The 18,201-nt window shown below is 38.7% G+C and overlaps 1 protein-coding gene across 2 annotated transcripts in view; it reads right to left on the reverse strand.

The window, feature by feature from the left end:
- Window positions 1-18,201, reverse strand: part of EFNA5 (ephrin A5) — a 339,455-nt gene that overhangs the window by 296,028 nt on the left and 25,226 nt on the right. The gene's annotated exons all lie outside the window — the stretch shown is intronic.

Below are 18,201 nucleotides of genomic sequence, written 5' to 3' on the forward strand. Positions count from 1 at the left end.
GAGGCACTGAGGCATTAAGACTGCCTTGCTGGTTCAAGAGAGGAGACACCACCGCGAGGCAATTCTTTTGAACAAAGGCAGTAAGCCAAGCAATTTCTTTTGCTGATAGCAACTCCCCGCTAGGGCCCACAGCGCCCATCAGCGGTTCTCCCGCCAAAACACTCACCGCCGACAACGGAGGCTGGAGCGGTTCCGATCGGGCCGACAAGGTGGAGGAGATCACGCCCGGCTCCCCCGTCGCCTGTACAACGGGCAGCAATGCCCCAGCAAAAGCCCCAGCAACCGATCCGATCGAGCTCTGAGAAGCCGCGGACGGATTTAAGTGCTCTAAAATGGCGGGCGCTATTTGAGCAGGAAGAGCTGTTGCCTCCTTTCCCGGCTGTCGCTCTCTCACCGCCTTCATTTGGAGCCTTTCACTCACGGGCGCCTTAGATAAGAGAGAAGCCTTAGCTTTCTTCTTCTTTTTAGGCTTTGTGCTCTCCGCCCCCAAGTGCTTTGATTTTTTGAGTGCTTTAGAATGGCCCGTCCCCGTAAGCACTTTCTTCTTGGTAAGCACCTTCACAATAGTAGGAGCACTTTCAGCCAGAATTATGCCCGCATCGGCCGTTTTTGCACTTTCCCCAGCCCCCGAAGGGGCTATTGGGGACTTTTGAATTGGGGCATCAGAGAGGGGTCCTTCAGAGAGGGAACCCCGCAACATGTCGCCAGTATGTGCGACTTCCATGGCTCTGACTGCAAACGGTGGTGGAGGAGAAACTGACAGAAGAACGAACAACGAGGGAAAAGGGTGAAATTGACTAGGCAGCTACAAAACGGAAACACACACACACACACACACACACACACACAATAACAGAGAAAGAGAACCGACAAAACCACCGACCGTATTTGTCGCCAACAACTCCTTTCCCCCCCTTGCACACAGCAGAATGGAGAGAAGGAAAAAGTAGTACTGTCACAGAGCGAAGACAGGACCAGAACTGGGTAAGCTAGGGCTCGGCAGGGGGAGTAACGATCGTGCTCAAATCCTATTGGCCCTGTCTCAGAGCATGCAGTGACTGACAACCCATCGTGTGAAGGATGCCCTCCCCATACGTGGAAAAACATAACATGATTAAATAGAGAATACAAATGTATACAAATGGTACAGCGTTACCAGATCAGGCTTGGGGCCTCTGTTCAAAATACTGTGGTTCTTGCTACCTTAAAATATGTTCAAATACATACAACACTTGTTTAAATTCATGTTGCTATATGCATTAATATTATGAAGAACTATACTCAACACAGAGTTCAAGATACTCATTTTAGCCTACTTTCCAGTAGACTTATGAGATCACTCGGCATTCTGTGTGCCCGTATGTCCCCCCACTATCAACTTTGCAATACCTGAACTAATATGAACCAAATCAAGTATAGCTGTAGGGACACATAGTGGCACCTCAACAGCATAGTTTGTGATGATGTCATCTACCCCAATTCAAGATGGTGGACGCGTAAACATTTGAGGCGCATGTGGGCTAACTTGTGGACCATCTAACCAATTTGAACAAAATTTAGTACAGTTGTAGTGAGTGACACATCAATGGTGTAGTTTACAATGATGTTATTCACCCCAATACAAGATGGCAGACATGTGAACATTTGAGGTGCAAAAGATCTAACTTGTTGACCTCGATTTGAACCAAATGTAATCCAGTTGTAACAACACTAAAAGGAAAGTTGGCAGATTAGTTCATACTAGAACCTATTTTAAGATTAAATGGGAAAGTTCCAAACTGCTAACTGGGCAAAAAGACACCTTTTAATGAGGTGGTTCTCTCATATTTAGAAGGGGATGAGCAACTGTCCCCATTCAATCAAAAAAACCTATCTCCAGTGGCTGTCACAAATGTGGTTGTCAGCTGTGTGTGTGTGTGTGTGTGTGTGTGTAGGGGGGACAATTATGTAAACCACTTTGAAAACCATTTTTGGAAAGCATTATATAAATATTTTAACCACCTCAGATCTTTGTAGACCTACCTAAGTAAGATACCTGGGTATCTGTCACTGAAGATCATTAATTCTTCCAAATAAAACCTACAAATGAATGCCAACAGAGAACAACGAAAGGTAAATAAAACTAAACATGAAAGGAACACTAGCACTCAGGTGGTTTTAGACTTCTCAGTTAACAACCAACAGCTTAATTGTGTCATGGCCTGAGAAGGGAGGACATCAGAAGATAAACATATCCTTCGTGCTTTTGTAACTGCCAAAAAAGAATTATATTTCACCTAGAGCAATCAAGTGGAGGGTATTAGGAATGAACTCCCAGACCACACTTGGCACAGCAAATACAAGCTATATACCACAACAATGTGGACTACATTGTAGTCATAAGTGTAGAAACACAGTTGGGCCTGCACTTTTATTCCTATATAATCGTAAACAGGAAAGGCCTTGTGGCAACAGCTTATGGGGAAAGAAGATAGTTACTTGTAAAATATGAAACAGGACGTTATAATGCAAGGGAATTACACTATCCATTAACTCAATTACTAGAAGATGCAAAGTCATATAATACAAGCCTCAGTTTGAAAAGGCAGCAATATCAGAAGACTTCAGCCTTTGTTTTTAATAGCTGACAGCTAAGTTACTCACGACTAACTTGTCCTATTCATTTCAATGGGACCACTGTTCCCATAAGGCGTGCAAATGTGCGCACACTCAAACATTTTCTGATGCCCACGCAGTTAATTTTAGATCCCACTCAGGTTGAATCAGGAAAGCCCCACTCAGAATGCATGTGGGCTCACACTGCCTTAAAACTGCCACCCAGAACAAAACTCATTCCGCACACAGATTTAAAAAAAATTAGAGAGAACACTGAATGGGACTTCAATCACGTAATTTGGACGGACTGTCAGCCAGTTTTTTTCAAATTAGTTGCCATCTTACAATATGAAATCTTATGCTTTTTCACTCAGAAGTAGCCCCGCTGAATTCAATTAGGCTTACTTCCTAGTAAATCAGATGGGGCGGGGGTTTCAAGGAGTTAAGTTGCTATCAAAATGTGTAGATTTAACGTTCTAATTCTAAAGAAGATATATTTTAAACTATATATTCTTAGCTTTCAACCGGAGCACAAGCAAGTACCAAGACTAAACAAGAATGTTTTTGTCTATACTAATAGCTTCTTAGTTTCTTGTCTTAATATAGGAACATAGGAAGTTGCCTTAAACTGAGACAGACCATTGGTCTATCTAACGCAGTACTGTCTGCACTGATTGGCAGTGGCTCGCCAACATTTCAGGCAGTAGTCTTCCCCAGCCCTACCTGGAGCTGCCAGGGATTGGACCTGGACTTTCTGCATGCAGGCAGATGCTCTACCATTCCCTAAGGAGATTATCTTACACAGCAAACAGTGTTCACATGTAGTCACCCATCCAAATGCAAGCCAGAGCAGCACTTACTTAAACAAGGGGGCTCACGACTGCAAGACCAGCTGTCCTCCCCATAATATATAGCATGACAAGTTGCAACTCCCACTGTTTTGAAATAGGATAGAAGCTCCTTTATTAAAAAAAGCTTATTAAGAAATTTTATAGCACCATCAGAGAAGCTGAAAGGATTTGTGTTGCATCATTAAGTGTTATGAGGCTGTCTTTTCTGTATGAAATATAATATCTTACATCTTTTCCTGTCATATTTAGTATCATAATAATATTTGCATTATTTCTTTTATTCATCTTTCATTGTTCTCTGTTGGTATTTGTTTGTTTGTTTTACTTGGCAGAATTAATACAGGAAATGTTAATGAGTCAAGATTATTAAAGCATGGGGATAAGTTGATTTGAGATTTCTGCACTATTCTGCACAGCAAACAGAGGACAAAGCATTCATTTTAACAGCAGAGAAATAATAAAAGTTATTAGCCACTTTATCACCTAAAGAATTGTCACAGAGGGAGCATTTAGCATGCAAATGCCTCTATCAGTACTGCCTCAGTGTAAAAAGGTAATCCAAGCAGACGTAGAGTTAATAATATGAGTCCGTTATAACATATACATCCCCTTCGTATTTTGGATATAAAAGTATAACGATCAGTTATTAACTCTGCTTTTCTATCACACAGTTCCAAATTCTGCAGAATTTTCAGTTTCAATTAGAAGGCAATGCAAAAAGCAAGCATATCTGATTTAAGTACTTTATCACCTATTCAACATGATGATATTTTCATTTTAATTATATTCAAGATGTTTAAGTGGCAACTTTGTCTTCACAAGAGTTGAGAGAATCCAATATGTTGGCTCTGTTAACTGCTAACTTGGAGGTAGATTGTCTTTAAAATCAAATTGCCTTTCATGGCTGAATACTATCTATGAAGAAGAAAGCAAGCAAAATGGAAGCAGTAAACTTCTAGACTGATTATTCCTTATGTGCTATTTCCTTTAGTACACCAGAACTGCATCCTATTTCAAAATTTGAACCCAAGGCCACATTCACTTGAGGATATAAACTTCAGAATTATTAATGCTGGTTTTCTGCCTTTTATAATATCTATGGTTAAATATGTTCTGTTTTAAGAATATACTAGAAGAATTCTAAAAAGTGTCCAAAACAAGAGCAAAATTTCTGTATTTGAGTTTCCCCACAGCTTTAAAATTTATTTTAAAAGTCAACAAAAATATTTGAACCCTTAAACTTTTGTTCTTATTATAAAAAGAATCGTAGGTTCATATAAGGATTTAGCCAAGTTAAAGTCTTTCATGAAGTTGTTCTTCTAAAGTTTTATAAACTCGCTCTACCTGGAAAATGCTGGTTTCTACTACTAACGGAAAGGCAATTTGTGACAAAACTACTGTAACTTGCCAGTTTTTCTTTTAGTCATATGACTTGGCAAAAAAAAAAAAAAATCAGAACGGCTTACTCCTTTAGCCCCTTCATCCCCTAAATATAACTCTCAACATGCTAGAATCAAGACCTGTTACTTCTGATGTCTTCTCCTTGGTGGGCATGCACACGCGATCCTCTTGTGCCTCAGACCTCTCGGCCTCAATAGGCTATACCAGATGGAGCTGCTTCACTGCACTTTCGCATCACATTACTTCTGCTTTTCTAACTTTTCCACTTCTGAGCACCATCAATTATGCACTAGAATAACTGAGGTCTGGCTCGGCAATGTAACATAAAGGCCGATTATGAGTGTAAATAATTTAAACACCTGCGTGCCATGTTCCTTTTACCACTGATAGGATGCTGTTGGAATGCACTACATTGCAAGAGAAGCCTCTGTCTCCTAATGTACAGACAGAGCCCAGTTTTAATGGTGGGTATGGCTGGTGCATAATTTAGACCTTAAGGCTATTGCCAATGATTGACCTCAGGTAAATGAGAGCAGAGGTGTTTTTTAAAAGGTAAATTTATCAGGAAACTAATTCAAAGAGCAGATTCAATTATTTTAGAGTTTCAGTGAAATGCTATCTGGAAAATCCTCCAACAAAAATTCCCATAAATTAAAACAGCTGGATATGAGACAAACTTAACTCAAAAGGAAACAAAAAGGAGTGGTACTAAGACTCAGCACAAGTTACCTACTATACCTAATATTTTAGAACATAGCCAAAGTCTCCAATACAGGGATAAAACATACTTTCCAGGGTTCGGAGCAGGGGGTGAATGCAGTGTTGAATATATGCTTAGCATTAACATTTCCTACTCCTTGCATTAGGTTCATCAGTACATTCCTGAGATCATGCAAACAGAAAAACGTAGTTTCCAAACTCTAAATAACTCTCTTATTTTTGTTTTAATATGAGAGTCAAGACATTTCTCTCCCTGCCAAGTTGGCAGGGTGAGAAATGTTTTGACTCTCATATTAAAGGATTAGTTGTGCAACACCACCCTTAAAATCGTATGACAAAGGATCAAAATAAGGGCCTTGCTCAGACAAAACACAACAGAAGAACAAACTTGAAATAATGTAGGATTAGTTTTTGAAACAGACACACGGTTTCATTAGAAACATACACTAGTTCATGATTCAGCATTTTCAGCACTAGCAGCTTACAGTAAGGAGTGAGGGATAGCTACAGCTCATGTTGTTCTTAAACAACTGAGGGATCTTTATAATGAAGTGCAGTTGAGAGGGATGGATTTAAATTACACTTTCTGTTTGCTTTTGAAATCCACTCATAACATGACATAGCAAATGGAATGTTTCCATTTGAAAAGTATAGTTCACTTCATGCTTCAGTACAATTTTCATTCTGAGGAGATTGCAGTTTAAGCAAGACCAGCTCTTATGGAATCCCATAATACAAAACATTTTCATAAGTGGGGTGCTGAGGAATGGGTACAAAAGAAGGGAAGAATGTTAACAACGAAGAACACAGATTCTCACCCTTCTCCCCCCTCCCCAAAAAGGAATTTGAAAAGGATATGTTTTTGAAGATTGACTTCCAGAAAGGTTGGGATTTAGCCATGTAAATTTCAAATGGAGGGGTAGTAGTTGCTTAAAACAGCAAACTTCAGTTAATAGCATCCATATGATGTAGCCAATCAGGATGGCCAGAGTCAACAAACAATTGTGCCATTATTTTCCAAAATGTTTTCATTATTTTCTTTGAGCTAGCCATTTGGAGTTGAGGAAAAGAGCTTTGACATTTCCTTTTGTTCATTTTATCTTTAAGCTATATCTTCAACGGAAAAGGAGAGTGGGCAGTGGAAGGTTTCGTAAGTAGTGGGAGATTTGCACCTTTATTGCATTAGGAACATTTCAAAACAATTTGTTTCCTACTAGCTATAGTTCCTTTAATTTATTTTTAGCACAATACAAAGTCTTGCTTAACCCATTGAGTACAATGCTTCTCCAATGCCACTTTACACACTTCAAATGAATCAGTGGCTTACAGGTGAGTTTGCAGTGCTTTAATTTATTCCCGTCAATAATACAAACTCAATCCCAAGAATCCACTTAAAAAGCAATTTCCTACATTTGCATCACAAACTTCCGAAGATTCACCATGAGTAAGTTACAGTTGCAAAACAAAGACAAACTGACTTGCTACATATGTGGGCCTGGCATACACACATGCTTCTCCTTCTCACACAATGGGCAAATTCCACCAAGTGCAATGCTTAATTTTGTATCTGTGGGTTTCATTTTATAGTGACTGGAATACAGCAAATAATCGCCTCATAGCAGCCCCTTTAATCCAACACTTTTTATGTGTTGTAATGAGAGGCGTTTTATAGACGTAGTAATTATCATGGTTTTTAAGCCTTAGGTAATAGACAGCCACATAGTGAGAGGGTTCAGTAAAGGCAAAGTTTCTAATTAAGTAATATAAATGCATTTCCACTAAACTCCACATAGAGAGAATGACAGATAAGACCAAATTTGTAAAGCCAGCCACCCATGGGATGAAAGGACACAACAGCCAGCTCATGAAGAAGGTGACTGTAGCCAACCAGGCCTGCAAAGAACAAATACTCCATAGTAAACTTACAACTGTCCACTACTTTAATTGGTATTATACCTAACTACCAGTTTAGTATGCATTTCAGCACACTCTTTTGAAGTGAGGCTTCTCTCCTGTATGGGGTCACTTTGTTTTCCTCCAATCAGTGAAGAAAGCAAAAGCGCTACTACAGGATAGATGACTGAGGCAAAACCTAACCCCTACATCAGATAACTGGTGACTCAAAGTCTGGAATGTAGTAGGTTATCCAACTCGGCCTTTCATTTCCTTGGCCAGCACTACTCAGTTTATCAACTTTCTCCTACTCTCACCCACCCACCCACCCACCACCACCTCACCACCCGCTACCTCTTAATGCATTATGGTGTTCACAGACAGATAAGCAACAGCCCGTTCTTAGTCACATCAACAAATTATTTAGATGGCACGTAGAAATAATCAAATTGTTTAGGAACTTTAGATAAAGACCTTAAGCACCAGACCTATAGAAAAATCAAAGAGCTGACCTGCATGCTTTTAAGACAATTTACTCCAAATGTGTTTCTCTTGTGTTAATCACTCACTGCATTTCTAGCCACATATACTGTCAGGAAGGTATTTACAAGGCATATGAAGAAGTCCCCCATGTCTGGGGATCCACCAATGCCTGCACCTTGTTCTCTTGGGATTTTCCACTCTCCATGTGCGTGCAAAAGTCTGCCTGCCCTGCTTGTCTGTAAGATCGCAAACAGCCTTTAATATTTAATTCGGCCCAAAGCAACGGCCCAAAGCACAGAGCGTGCTCAAATTCAATACAAGGAAATGCTTTATCTTCTCCATCACAAGCTAATAATCTGACAAAGCCAGAAGCACCAGGGAATCATGGCAAGTTTTGAGGAAATGACATGTAGATTCTTAAAAACCTTTTTACTGCTGTTTAACCAATAACTAGATAAACAATATGTAAATAAAACACAGATTATGGCTCTGATCCACAATGTGTTCTACCAACATAAACTCTCTAATACAATTGATGCTAGCTAATGACTGTAGAGAACTGAGGCAGCAAGAATCGTGTGTGTGTGTGTGTGTGTGTGTGTGTGTGTGCGCGTGTGCGCACGCACACACACACACACTTCTTTCTAATGTAGAAAAAGGGGCATGGACAACTAGCAAATGGAACAAAACTCAGAAACAGTGTCTGACCAACATTACATTTCTCAATATTTTCATCTTTAATAGGAACAGAGATTGTCTAAGTCAGGCGCTCAAAGAATCACTACTGTTTGGCAATTCCTTGAGCAAAGATTTCATCTTTGTTAACACTGTACTTCCTAAATACATACTCACTTCATAAAATCTTAATCAAGTAGCAAGTATTAAAATATAAAAAATAATTTTAACTTGCTGCAAGCAGTTACAAAAACTACAAAAATAATTCCTAATTTATATTGGAATTTAAATAATGATTTCAGTTGTCTTTGTCAGCCAAATGAGTTGACACATCTGGTCTTCTCATTCTTTTCTTGCCCTCATTCACGATGTGCTCTTTCTCTTTCTCCTCCATACTACACACATTTTATGCTGCTTAGTCAATATTATTTCAAGCATGTTAAGACTGAGATGTGCAATTTCTTCAACTGAAAGCAGAATGCAGGATAATACTTTTGTTTTATTCAACAAACCAGTGATGTTGATTCTAATTTTCCCTATCTAGCTCCTAAACAATATTTGAAGTCCACCAAAAACATGAAGTGACCAACAGAAGCCATAAGTAGTAAAGAGAATTAGCAATTGTGAGGAATTTGAGTCTAATCAGGTTATAGGAAGTCCTTTCAGCTCAAAACATATAGAATGACAAACACTATTGCACTGCTCTCCAAATCCATTAGGCTTCTAGCAACTGGAAGTGTTCTATACTGTCAGGCACATCACAGCTCAAACTCAATTCACTGGCATAGAAATAAAAAAAAATGTGTAAAGACAACAATCAGATGCACCCTGTGACAAGTAAAAGAATAAATAAACCCATCAAGCCACCTGTTTAAATGTAGGGTGGCTTTCCAGGAAAAGGGGATACCACCCAATGTCACTGTGTATATTTTGAGAGGTCTCATAAAAACATTACTGAGAAACCAAGTAGTCACTGGAATAAAAAGACTCATTTTGAGTCCACTCAAAGATCACTCATTTTAAGTCAAAGTTACATTCATTTTAAAAAATGGAATTACCAAAGAAAAAGTATGAGTCAATCAAAAGCCTTCCACCATGCAAAGAGAGATTTCCTGCCAAGGCTTAAAAGTGTCTAAGAACTACTAGGGCCAAAAGGGGAAAAGCCAACTTTCTAATCTACCCACAATGAATTTCTTATACATGCCATGGTGACAAACATCATAAGTAAACAAGTTGTTCTAGTAAGAACTAATCAGCCTACTTTCCTTTCACTGTCTCTACAACTGGACTAAATTTGGTTCAAATTGAGGTCCACAAATTAGATCTCTTGCACCTCAAATGTTCATGCACCTGCCATCTTGGATCTGGATGGATGACATCATTACAAATTACACCAGTGAGTGTGTCACACACTGCAAATGTCCCCAATTTGGTTCAAATGGTTTATAGTCCACAAGTTAGTGCACTTGTGCCTCAAAAGTGTACGCATGTGCCACCTAGAATTGGTGTGGATGACATCATCACAAACTATGCCATTGAGGTGCCCCTGTGTGTCACTCACTGCAATCGTACCCAATTTGATTCAAACGGGTTAGGCAGTACACAAATTAGCCCACTTGCTCCTCAGATGTTCATGTGGCCGCCATCTTGAATTGGAGTGTATGACATCATCACACACCACACCATTTGGGCATCCCTATGTTTCCTTACAACTGTACCCAATTTGGTTCAAATGGGTTAGGTGGTTCACAAGTTAGCTCACTTGCACCTCAAAAGTTTACACATCTGCCAGCTTGGATTGAGGTGGATGACATCACAAACTGCACTGCTGAGGTCTCCCTATGTGTCCCTACAACTGTACCCGTTTTGGTTCATATTGGTCCAGACATTGCGAAGTTGATGTTGGGGGGGGGATACATGGATACACACAACCGCTCCCACCACCTTTCCCTTGATTGTCTGTGGGGAAAGTAGGGTTTATCCTACCTTCCCCAACCCCACCTGTCCACACACCCTGGCAATCGTGAGAACCACCTCAATGAATGTTTTAAAATACACAAGCACTGACTCTTCAATACTATTATAAAAGTGTAACTGAATATCCACATTTATTGATAATTTCTTTATAGAGATGTTTATTTTCGGAATTTTTTTCACTACAGATACAACAACTTCTGTTTCTGCATGATAATGCTTTTCTAAAAATAGTCTACATACCATTTCCGAGTCCTGATGATAAAACCTTCTTCCACTGCTTACTATGTTATGTTTTCTAGGAAGGTCATATATTCTAGATACAGATATATGAAAGAAAGATGGGGAGGTAGGGAGAGAATGAATCTAGGGTTTATAGAATTTTATGGTGGGTGTGTGTGTGTTCATTCCAAATTGTCAAAAACAAAGATATACTTAGATGGACTGGCTGCTGAACCCTGCCCAAGACTATGTTTTACCTCCACACAGGCAATCACCTGAGCCACCTTTTGCCTCAACTAAACTCCAACAACAGAAATGAAATCAACTGGGAGAAAATGTGCTGGGGAATGGGCAACAGGGAGATAAACTGTAGGTGAAGCTTTCCTTACCCATAAGCTCCTATTGCTCTAAAGATTGAGCAAACAGCCATCCAACACTCGTAGTTTACTGGGGTAGACCTAGATTGGGCCTTACTGTGACAGCCTTGCCACTAATCAGGCAGTAAAAGTATAATGATCTTCTTGAGCATACTAGGTGTGATAGAGAGAAAACAACAGTGCCAAATACAGTATGTGCCCTGTACCAGTACAAGTATTTTATGTATTTATAGAAAAAGAAGTAAGAATGTTCGTGTCATTCAGTGCTTTATTGTTAATTCTATTAATAAATGTCCACACAACTGCAAAACAATGTAAACAGATGCCCAGACTTTGGGTGTGTGAGAGTCATTTAATTGAATACTGAATTGGTTTGTAGAAATTTACAGATAAAAACCCAATATTGGTTTTCACCTTAAAGAAAAACAAATCTCATATAAAGGATAAAAACAGGAGAAAAATACATCACAATGGCTGACATCCTGACTACTGCCTGCACATTACTAAGAGCAAGAACTGCTTTTTGTTCTATCTGCTGTTTTTCTGAAGTGTTGGCACTCATGCTCAAGACCACAACTATATTTCTCTCCATCTCCCCCCCCGCCCACTCTGGAAGCACTCTTTTACCGCAGAAACATGTCCTGGAGAGTCAGGGACTTGTATCTGCTGTGATAGAGTGCTTCCAGAGCACAGAAAGCACACTGAACATAGATGCTCTTGCACAAGAGCACCTGTACTTGGGAAACACAGGGATTAGCACATTGTTAGAAGTACACATGTAGCGCTAAAATGTCAGCCAGTAGCTACAGTTCCTGATAGGTTGTCACCTTATTTTATACAAGTTAGCAGTGTGGTGTATGATTAGAGTTTTAGCGGAGGAGCAGGGAGACCCGAGTTCAAATCCCTTTTCAGCCACACAACTCTCTGGATTACTCTGGGCCAGTCATTTATCTCTCAGCCTAACCTACTTCACAGGGTTGCTGTGAGGACAAGCATAACCATGTACACCACTATGAGCTGCTTGGGGGAAAGAGTAGGATAGACATTAATAATAATATAATATTTATATTTATATCCCACTCTTCCTCCAAGGAGCCCAGAGCGGTGTACTACATACTTAGATTTCTCCTCACAACAACCCTGTGAAGTAGGTGAGGCTGAGAGAGAAGTGACGGGCCCAGAGTCACCCAGCAAGTATCATGGCTGAATGGGGATTTGAACTCCGGTCTCCCCGATCCTAGTCCAGCACTCTAGCCACTACACCACACTGGCTCTCTCTTTACATTTAAAAGTAAATTCAAAAATAAATCCAAAAATACATTTATGAGAAACAAAATCTGGACAAGGCTAATTTTTAAAGCATGCTTATGTAGCACATCCTCATTGCCATTAATGCCACAGCCAGCATAGCATCAAGAAATAATGTGCATTCCTTTCTTAGACTTTCCTCCAGATTTGGCAATGCTATACTCTGCATGCTGATCACACAATTATTGCAAAGCTGATGTGTTAAAATACACATGGAAAGAGTAATGGGGGAAAACAAAAGCCCAATCTTCATGTAATACAAGAAGAGGATATTCAAGTAGCCATGGTTGTCAGTTTGGAAGAGTCTAATGAAACATTATCTGCAGGTGAACTAGCTGTCTTTCTATATTATTGTCTATGTAACAAATGCTTTCTTAGCCACCGAGGTAAGCTTAAATAAAGGCACATTTACAGACAAATTGAAACTCTGGGGAATTGAGGAACCACTTTCAAATGCCAAAGGACTGACATGATTATTGGGATTTCTAAATTCTTCCAGAGGAGACAAACAAGACAAGTGTTCACATCTTAATTTGTAAATTCTTAAGTAACAGTGCTCAAATATGTACAGTTTTGCAAGCAAAACCTAACATGCATTAAACTTCTATTTTTAAAAAAATGTATTTATATCTATGTATATGTATTTATATCTATTTATATCTCACCTTTGGGAACTTTTTGTTAAAAAGCGTTATATAAATATTCATCATATCTTTAAAAAAAACAAAAAAAAAACAGCACCCATACATTCTAGTTTAAGAGTATCTCTGGTCAGTGACCATAATAAAGGAGGAGGAGAATCAAGAGTAAGAAGCCTTAAATGGGTGTACATCTGTTTTGACTGTATTTACAAACAGTTCTGCCAGATTGCATTGGATAAAGGCTTCAGTTAGACTCACCTACTTATGCCCAAAGAAAGTCATCTCCACCTATTAAATTTAGCCTGAAACCAGTTCTATCCTATCTCCTTACTTGGTTTCAATGCCATTTCAAAATATATAAATGCATAACTTTTTATTTTACGAGCATAAAGTATTATCATAAACACACACAACTGGTCTTTCTCAGCTAAGAATCAGATATTAACCTAAATTAACATGGGTTAATGGGTTCTTACAGCAAAAGGAAGTCCAGGGATTAAAAAATTTAATGTCTAAGAAGTGCAGGCACAGAACAGCTGTTCAGTTTGTTAAGTTATTCTCCACATTTTATATGTGGCACTGTGCAAGAAAAATAACTATCAGGAGGCACCACTGTAGTGCTGTATTAAGATGAATTATCAAAACTATACTGTATTTCACTTTCAACATGTTTTAAGTCCCTTCCAAAGATCTGTAACAGTGAAGAGTCTAAAGAGAGGAAGCCACCCTATTCCATATGCAGGGGTCTGTCATATTTTTATCTCCCAAGGGCTCTGTCATCTTTTTCTCTGATTCAAAATTTCTATCTTATATGATAGAAGTACCATTTCCTATTCTACTCACTCATTTAAAGGCAGGAAACTGTTATCTTAACCCATGCTCAGGATTTACAATATAATTCTTATTGTGAGCCCCTGGAGGCTATTTCCCTCTTGTGATAGCAAAATACTTAGCTAAGCCCTCTGTTAATTAGAAGCACTGCAATTATAAAATTTCCAAATTCCAAAACTCATTTTGTGGCCTGCATAAGTAAACAGAGCAGGTTACTGAGCTTAGAATCTTCCTATAGATTTTAGAGCTTTCAATCTGGTTACATACAAGAGGATGAGTAAATTCATCTTTGATTAACTCTATAGTGCCCCCACCACCACCAACTTACTTCTCTCATATTCTTTTCTTTCCTTATCCTCTCTTCCTCATTTCCCCTCCCCATCCTTCTTTGCTCCAGTGATCTGTTGTTCTTGGAACATTATCTGCCCATGTACAGAACCTCAACCATCTGGGCCGCTGAAGGGCCCTCAGTTCCTGGTCCTGAATAGTAATTGTCTCAGAGAGCACCCTTACAGGCATTTCAAGCATCAGGGCTTATTAAAATCCTGAAGGGCAGTAATCCCTGAATGCCACTAAAAAGATCTCCAGCTGCTACCATTTATGAAGTGGGCTTGACAAGAGAGAAAAGGGGAAGGGGGTGCAGAAAAAGAAAGAAAGAATTTAGAAAAGGGCAAGTTATCCAAACAACTCCCTTCGGTGAGAGGTGTGTGTGTGTGTGTGTGTGTGTGTGTGTGTGTGTGTGTGTGTGTACGAGTCATGTTTTATCAGCTTAGGTTTTCTTGCCTCCGTTCCCAAAAGGTATTTCTCTATCTGCTGCTTCCCCTTCCCTCTAAACACACAAAATGTACGCTCTTGTTAAATCTTTTTTGTGTTTTTTAAAAAGATTTCATTATATGGCTGCAGAAAGTCTAAAACGAGGTAAGAAGAGAGGAAAGACCAGATCAAGAAGTCAAAATCAGAACTGAAGCTCATCTTTTCCAACCACTACGAAGACTCCTAGAAGTTGTTTATGTGAAAACATTCAGAGACTGTTTCTGTATGCAGCTCTTTCCGCACTCTTTTGAAAAGGTCTTTTCATCTCATTAGGGTAATCTGATTAATAAAAATTCAGCAGTTTGCTCATGGCTCCCTCAGAAGAGGTGCAGCAAGTTGAAAGATGAAGGCAGAAGGTTCTTGTGTTTGAAGACAATAAATGGGATGACTTCTTAAAATCTTCGTTGTCATCCTCCATTAGAGATAGACAGATCCCTTGGATCAAATTCCTCAAACAAACACTACATTACTACTCTCCTTTATCTTCTATTAACTTTCATGAAAAGATTTAACCAAATGCAAAAAACCCAAATCTTTAACCATAAGATTTAACAAAACGCAAAGATTTTTGTATGTTTTATAAGTCATCAAACAAGGCAACTTTCAACAATTATTTAGACAAGCTGATGAAAAAGTATTTTTGATGACATACCAGAAAAAAGGGGAAAACTCAATGTGTGAAGTATGTCCAGCATTATGCTAATAAGTAGGATATAAGCTTTAGAATAAGTACATGTTAGGAAATGACTATTTCAATAAAGTAAGCCAAATATTTCCCCTCAAACTGGTCCTTTTTTTAAAGGTATAAACATACATCAGCTTGGAAAAATATTTTCTGTAATTCTGTTATAATAATAATTCTGCTGTAGTAAATAAGCAGCAGTGGTATTCAGCATTACATACAACCTACCAGATCAAACCATTTATATGTATGTTAAAAGAAATCAGTTATCATGGCAAGTAACAACACTTCAAAAGATATTCCAAAATATAATGATCATTGAATAATATATAATAAATACTGTATGTGAACCCACATCAAGTTATACATATCTATGCTACACACTTCAGATATTTCAACAGCAATAGTTCAAGAGAAGCTAGATACTAAAAATTATACTGGCCAACATGTTCTACAGCATTAGGATGCAGAATCAAGAACTCTGCCCTCACGGAAAGCCTGTTGTGGATCTTAGCCAAGGCTTATTCTGCAGCCAAGCACGTATGGAAGGGAAAGGGAAGTGATTTTAACTGCTCTCCCCTTCCTCCAAAAGTACTTTTTGGCTTCCATTAATTATGTTTCAGAGCTGTGGAACAAATTACTGGAAGCCAAAAGGTTGTTTTGGAGGAAAGGGAGAGCAATGAAAACACTTACCCTTCCCTAACACATCTACTCAGCCGCAGGACAAGCCTTTGGCTAGGTTCTGCAACCGCCTCCCTGAGAGGGTGCAGCTCTTGCTCAGCCCTCCTAAAACTGCAAAAGGAAAAAAAAATGCTGACCACTAGCAGGAAGCAACCTGGGCCCAAATTCACAGTGAAGCAAGAGAAAGCAGTTCCATTAGTATCAGTGGCACCAGAGATGTGTGACTAAATTTTTTCCCCATGCTTTATTTTTCTGTGAACAAATTTCCATTTCTAAAAATGCATTGTTTCATAAGATTCATTAGTAATTATGAATTGATGCCAATTCAATATTAAGCAAATTTAGTAATTTCAAGTTGCAATTAGTGTTTTTAAGATGGTCATCCCTAGGGCCTGTGCAAGAGACTACATACATGTTTTATTGGGTATTCTCAATAAATTCCTGCATATATTTCTTTTCACATAAAACTTTGAATTCAGTATAATAAACTGCATTAAGTGTCTTAATTGATTCCCCCTGCCCCAAACATTTCAGTTCAACTACTTGGCCATTTGAAAAACTGTGAGGCCATTTGAGAAGTATGAAAAGTTAAGGGGGGGCACTAAATATATAGGTGAAATAACACGCCAAATCAGATCACAATCTATGAATACTAATTTTTTCTGAGATGATTTTATGCAAGAAAAAAATTACCAGGGAAATTTTTCAATTCAAACATTTCCAGAAAACCCACAATCTCTGAATACCATAGCCCCAGTATAAGTGATCACAGGCTTGCAAATGGGGGTTCTAGTCCATGAGTGCTTATGCCAAAGATGTTGTTTCAAACTAACACAGCTACTGCTCTATAAGTTTTGTTATATGGGTGGGATGAACACATTTCTTTTTACATATATGGAACTACAAATACAAACCAGCATGGAGTCAGCATGGCGTAGTGGCTAGAGTGCTGGACTAGGACTTGGGAGACTAGAGTTCAAATCCCCATTCAGCCATGGTACTAGCTGGGTGACTCTGGGCCAGTCACTTCTCTCTCAGCCTAATATACTTCACAGGGTTGTTGTGAGGAGAAACCTAAGTATGTAGTACACCACTCTGGGCTCCTTGGAGGAAGAGTGGGATATCAAATAAATAAATAAATAAACAAACAAACATTAAACCACACGTTTCCCATGGTTTTATTACTGTTTAACTTGTGTAAACAAATGAATTAATGTCTGCTCATAAATTCACAGGACAGTATCTGCATTTTTAAAAATTGAACAGAGTGTTATAAAATATGCAATGCAGTAAGATTTCTAATTTTTCTGCCAAAAAATTTAAACTCAAATTTTATCCACATGAAGAAATCTTGTTGACTAAACTGGTTTCCAGTGTGCCTCCAATCCCATCCTTGACACTGGATTTCTGGGCAGCTCAGCACACAAGTGGCTCTCTCTGCAAGGGGTTAGCTGACCTCTTTTTATAGAATTTGATAGAATTTAAAATTTTATAGAATTTTTAAAAGCACATCACATGCACTGCAAACTTTTCTTTCGAGCCCATTCAAATTTAATTTTTAGACAGTTCCAGTCCAACATACTTTTTCAAAGTCAGATTACAAAAGTAAAACAAATATGCCATTCAACATTTTAACTGTATCAAACTAATTACTTCTATCATTTATATCCCACCCATCTGCCAAAGCACAGCAGATGACATATCAAGGATCCCATGTGAACATAAATCTACTGGTTCAATGACACAAAAGAGGGTTTCTTCACCTCTACATTTGCTTCATGTCAAAGGCTCAATTCACATATGCAGTGAACCAACTACCCATAGTGTTCTTAGTCTTAGATCACACAAATATACCCATGGATGATTCTGAAGGGCACATATTCATGGCTACACATAACTACAGTAATCTCCACAATTTCCACACTTCAATAAATACCTCAAATTGTTAAAAATCACTGCTATCCAATTTAATTTATATATGTTTACTTGCAGTTCACACAGGGTTCACACATAATGATGAACACAAGCAAACCAGGGTGTACATGCAAGGAGAA

This window comes from Hemicordylus capensis, chromosome 2, assembly GCF_027244095.1.
Source record: "Hemicordylus capensis ecotype Gifberg chromosome 2, rHemCap1.1.pri, whole genome shotgun sequence".
NCBI classification, from domain to species: Eukaryota; Metazoa; Chordata; class Lepidosauria; order Squamata; family Cordylidae; genus Hemicordylus; species Hemicordylus capensis.